Here is a 6,172-nt window from a genome sequence, read left to right as displayed (position 1 = left end):
CCCCACATTAGTCAGGCCTATAACTAGACAAATCCATTTGTAACCTAACCAGTTGAGAATCACGCCGTAACACCCATCCACGCCCATCAAAAATTCCAGAGGAGAAAGAGAACCCTTCACTTAGAGTCGAGCAGACAGGCACGCACAGTTGGTCAGTTTTCAGTTTTCAGTTTTGGAAAAGGGACGACTACGAAAACGACTGGCGACTGACGCGACGTCTTCAGCCACGCCCCTGTCTCCCGATCGAGGAAAGTGACTCAGACTCACCCCACCTATCTTGAACTGTCTTGGCAGCGACCTACAAACTTCGGAGATCCCACAAGTCGACTTTAATATGTGAATGCGCTGATTGCCTCCGCTTTTTAATAAAATGATAACTTTTAGACCAGACAAATATTTCATTTCCTTTTCGACGCTGGCGACGCCGCAGACGGCGACCGGAGGCAGACCCAAAAACCAAAAACCAGAGCCCAGAATACAGAACCCAGAACCCGAAAGTCATCATCGGGCAGGGGGCAGGGCAGAGGCACCACGGTGATGACGGTGATCGCTCTGCAGCACAAATTGGAGACTGGCCCGAACGTATTTGCACCTCCGAATTCCGTGTGGGCAATCCTCACAAGAAATAGGCTGCACTTGGAAAAAAGAAATTTCCTATTTATGCCATACAACTTTTTTCACTCTTGTCCACAATGTTTCTAAAAATCCCCCAAGTTGAAGAAAGATATCAAAAATTAATAAAAGATATTCGGCTAAGGATAAAATGGTGTGCCATTCGTCTAATTAGTAATTAAACATAGCCTGTCTTACGTACTTATAAACGGCTTTTAAATTGAAAATTTTGTAATATTCTGGAGTAACATTTTTTTATTTTTTTTTAATGACTTAAATATTTTAAGTATTTATTATAAAGCAATTTCAGTTAAAAACTGTTTATTTCCATTTTAATAGCCCTGCAATCTAGATGATTTTTTATTTTTAAAGATCCTCATCAGGGCATAGCTTTCTATTAAATGATTGTTAATCATCGGTATAGGTTCAATGAATCTGATAACATAAAATGTAAGGATGAACATACTTAAACCAAATAAATAAATGATATAAAATATTTTCGCGAGTGTAGACGGCGTTAGCGCCAGTCGGCTGCCAGTTGGTGAAGGGCCAGGTCCTCCTCCTCCTCCTGCTCTTTCTCTCCCCTTCCCCTCCCCATCTAGACCTGGCTAACAAGCTGGTTCTGCCCCAAGTTCGGAGTTCGTGCGTCTTTTTTGTGTGTGTGGCATGGTGTGGACGGGCGGTGGCAAGATCGTTTAGCAGCACAACGGCGCACTTCATTGCCCCAAGACTCTGCCCCCCTTTCCCTACCCCTGTCCCAATCCCTTTTACCCCTCCCCTGGCCCTGGCTTTCCAGCCAAATTTGCTCGCAACATGTAGAAATTGCTGCCCATTTGTTCGTGCCCCTCGCTGCAGTTGGAGCCAGGTCCAGATTATATGGCCGTGGCCTGGCGCCAGCTTTTGGGCTGCCCAAATGCGGCCTTTAATGAAATCTTGCGGTGCAGCTTGTTTTGGCCGCACAGTGGTTTTGGCAGCCCCTTGGGGTTCCGTTCCCGACTGCATCTCCTCATAATCTGGCCTGTGTTATTTAAGTCGTAGGGTATCCGGGTCCCAAGTGGGCCAATACTGACTTCTGGGGGAAGTTTGCCGGTGGTATGATAATTCAGTAGAGTTGAGGAAGTCATTAAGCTAAGATCAGGCTTAGTTAGTGGGGCGACTTTTTAGACTGGTATGGGTATCATCAAGTCACTATTGCTTCTATAAAATAATCTTAAAATTTTCTAAAAATTATTATTAAATTAAAAGATTTTAGACCTTAAGACAAAATAAAAGTAGGTTTCACATTTATAAAAAGTATCGAAGTATAAAGAATGATACTATGGCTTAAGCAAACTAAGAGTAGGTTTAAGCAAACTAGAAATAGGTTTTAAGTAGATCTAAATACTCCCAATTTTGATCATGATATGAAAGCAAGAATACCAAATTCCTATAGCTCACACCAAATTCGTTATGGCCCAAACCAAAATCTTTATATAGGGAGATGGAATCTCCTCTGCTGTTGGCGTTAACGAGACTTTTGACAGGTTGATTCATGCTCACGTCTCTGACTTGGCTTATTTGACCCAAAGTAGGGGCTGGCTGACTGGCTGACTGGACCCACCAAACAGTCTTAGCCCCAGATCCGGCATCAACCTCAACTTCAACTGTTTCGGAGCTGTCCGAAGCGACCGCCCGTCCATTTGTTTGTTTTTCTTATGCTTTCGGGGAGTTGACCAAGAAACAGCACAACGAAAAAACATTTTTATTAATGACCACAAGGGCCCCGCAATTGCAATGGGCGCCAAAAGGGCCACTTGGCTGGGAAGTTGGATTGGAAGGGGATTGGCTGGGCGGGGAAACAGTGTTGGGAACTATTTATTACAAAAAGCAGCTAAATCAAACATTGAGAACAGCGAAATCTGTGTGTGATTCTTACAAGATAGCTATAATTAGGGCCTCTTGGTAAAGGAAATTGAATGAAATACTAGGCATGTAAACCTTGTTCTACTTGATCTCTTATTCGGTGTACAAAATTCAGCTTTATATTTTCTAAAGATTTTTTTTCTTTAAATGGGGAAAGTAAAAATACAAATAAAGACTACGCACAATCCTTTCATTGTTTAATGGATTTTAAAAGTAGTATGTTAAGTTGTTAAAGTTTAAGCAAAGAAGGATATTTTATTTAGTCTATTATTATAATTATTAATAGAAAACACCATTTTTCGAAACTAATCATCACAAAACAAAATTTCTTTGTGCAAATCGGAACTATTGTGGAACTCTTATTAATATCACAGCGTTTTTCTTGACATCTTAAAAGTATATGTTCTTTTAAGAATATAAACATTACATATCAATGCACTATCCAAATTATTGGCTGTAGTTATATTTTTGTAGGTATTCTAAAAATATGGATATCATAAGTGAAGCTAGTAAAAACAGATAGATTCAGCTAGGTTCCCGCCAAGTGGGCAACCCTGATTGGGAGTCATCCGTTTACTTGCACTGGGGGGCAGAGCCCAGCGCCAGTTTTGAGTATGTGTTGAAATGTGGTAATTTGTCTCGCTTAGAGACGAATGCGCCCGTCTGCCCCGCCAAGTGGGGCCCACACTGTGGTGGCATCGTTTCATTAATAAAACATTTGTTCGCCCGAAGCCGGCTGAAGCCAGCTGACTGATGGATGTGGATGCAGTTGCTCCGGCCTCGGTCGGATCTAAGCTCGGTTTTCCATAATTCATAAATGCCAATGGCAACTGTTAACTCAACTACTGGTATTGAGTTTTTGTCAATAGTCCGGAATTAGAGAAACATCGACGGAGCTTTTCCGCCTCCAGCAGTTCCTACAGTTCCAGCCCCCATCTGTGAGGCGATCCACCTTCTCCACCCCTTCACCCCACCCGTATTGTAGCCGGGCAAACAATAAATTTCACAGGTTAACGCGATCGCATAATGAGCCACGACGTCGTCCGAGTTGCAAACAAGCAAACAGCAGCGGGAGCAACGGATTCAACACTTTTTTACCCCCATCCCGTGATCTTGGTCTTGGTACGCCTGTTGGCCAGCCAACTGTTTGCCTAGCCGCCAGTCGATTTTTTCAGGGAACTGCCAGCGATTCAATAGAATTAATTTACGCCTCACGTTGCAGGCACTCGCAACCTGCAACTTTTGTCCAGTAGCTGCCGTTGGAGAGCTGGAAGTTGGAGCACCAGGTCGCCCCATCTACCTGGGTGCACAGGGGAAAATATCATAAACATAAACCATACTTTAAGATATTAACAAATACAACAAATATATTATAACCTTATAAAAGGTGAGGATGATAACAAAAGGTAATAATAATATAAATAAATAATATAGTTGGATAAATGCATTTAATATGTTTTACTACCTTTATTTTAATAACTTGCAAGGAAAACTTGTATTTCTAAAAACTGATCAGTTTTTCAACAACCTTGTGTAATAAGTGTAGCAAATCTAACAAAAACACTCATTATTTTCTTGTTACCAAGGCGTTTTCAAGTTTCTCACTCGATCTGTGAAATTGAGATGACAATATCAAGCCAATACCCCTCTCGGCGGCCATTTCTCTCCGTGTAACCACAACTGGTAGCTATTTATAAATGTTATCAATATGATTGTAAGCAGTTGGAAAATATTTGTGTCCCAAGGTGTTAGAATGCATTTGCATAAACACTTGAAGCGTTGTCATGCCTCTCTCAGAAAGCAAGAAGCGAATCGAATGATAGAGCTTCCATCACCTGGCAGCCGTCCAGTCCACAGAAAATTCAATTACCTTTCGTCTCCAGCTACCGTGCTTGGAAAACAAAGCGAAATTAGTGGGAAAATAGGGAATGTATCCCAAACAGACAATAGGGGCAAAGGTAAATCCCATTACACAGCAGTAGCTCCACGCCTGAAAAGAGCAGGGCAGAGGAGATGTTACCACTTCACACTGGGCCATTGAAGAAGTGCGTCGAAGGACCCCTGACATTGCCACCAGGTTTAGACACCACCACTCCTCCAGGGGCAAGGAACATTGCATCTAGAGCAGCGGCAGTTCTTGAAAGACCCTTCCAATTTGGCTTAAAATCACGGTACACTGATCAAAGGCAGCTGCGACTAGATGACGAGATGTCTGGCGAAAGTGCAGTGACGTGTGGACCGGGATGGGATAGGTCTCTGCCGATCTACCGATCTAGCGAACGGTAGATCAGAGGTCGGGCCTCTGATGATAAGCTGCTGCCATTGATCTCACCTCCGAACCATCGTACCTGTGATCCATTTTACAAGCCAACATCGCTCCAGATATTCGACTGGCTTGTCAATTGGGCGGACAACGATATTGTTATGCTTATTACACCGACATAGCTACCGAAAGTAGCAACTCCCTCCCTTTTCTCCCAGAGTGTAGGAGTGCGGAGTTCGGAGCTCGGAGTTCTGACGACCGACCGACGGGGATTATCTCCTTATCAGCCCTAATCTCAAGTAGTTAATAAAGTGCGATGCTTTGTACTTTAACCGCGTCCATTGTTGGCCAGAAGACACCGCCGAGAGGAGAGGATGCTGCCCCGAATCCGCTGAGTGTGCGCCGATGCAGATAATCGTTTGTGGTATATGCCGAAAGATTTGGAGTACTGCCCAAAGAACTGAACCGGGCATGATTATCATAAGGGTAAAAAGTGGTCTCCGGTCTGGGAAAACATTATCTGGACATTGGAATGGAATTGATACTGTGGAAAGCTTAGTTAGGCTTTAACAATATTATACTTTTTCCCATGGCTCTCGAAAAGTATATTGATTTCCATAGATGAAATCATACATCACATTTTATGCATATAAAAAGAAAATGTAACTGGCATGTAGTTATAAATATACAACTTTCTTTTTTTATATGGGTTATTATATCATTATTTGCCTTTCCCTTACATTCCTTCCTCTAAATGTTTCTACAAGTAAATAAATCATTCAACTCTGAATTTGTTTGTTTAAAAAGTAAGCTAAGAACAAAAATATAATAAAAGATTTAAAAAAATATAAATTTTAGTATTTTAAACATTTTAAGCAAGTCCTAATCTAAGTGTTTGTTTTCAATACTTTGATAAAACTTTGTCCTTAACCAAATTGTTATTCTTTCTCTTGTTTATGCTACATTTAAGGATCCCATCCCATCGCTGGCTAATTTAGGGAACGCACATCCTTCTCCCGAGATCCCCAGATAACACCGGCTATATCAACACTCTGATCCAGCTGCAGGATAGATAGATGCCACTTAAGCCAAACAAGGGCTGCCCCATCCGAAATCCAAACAGATATTGTCAAACAGATGACAACAGTTCGTCGTCAATTGTCCCCAGCTTTTGATGGGAAACGCGAACAAGGAGCGATATAGTGTCAACAATGGCAAAACGATGTTATCCTTTAACCAAGCCTCTTGTGGCGAACCCAAATCCCATTTGGCACAAACAATTTAAGCGAAAATTGTTTAAGCAGCAGTAAAAATAAACCACAAGATGTACGCATACGCAGGTCTTCTATGTCCCCAGGTCCAAAAACCCATTTCGGCAAGAATGGAAAATCCTTT

Source organism: Drosophila subpulchrella, chromosome 3L (assembly GCF_014743375.2).
Source record: "Drosophila subpulchrella strain 33 F10 #4 breed RU33 chromosome 3L, RU_Dsub_v1.1 Primary Assembly, whole genome shotgun sequence".
Taxonomy (NCBI): Eukaryota; Metazoa; Arthropoda; class Insecta; order Diptera; family Drosophilidae; genus Drosophila; species Drosophila subpulchrella.
The sequence above is the reverse complement of the archived record's forward strand: the minus strand, read 5'-3'. Positions refer to the sequence as shown.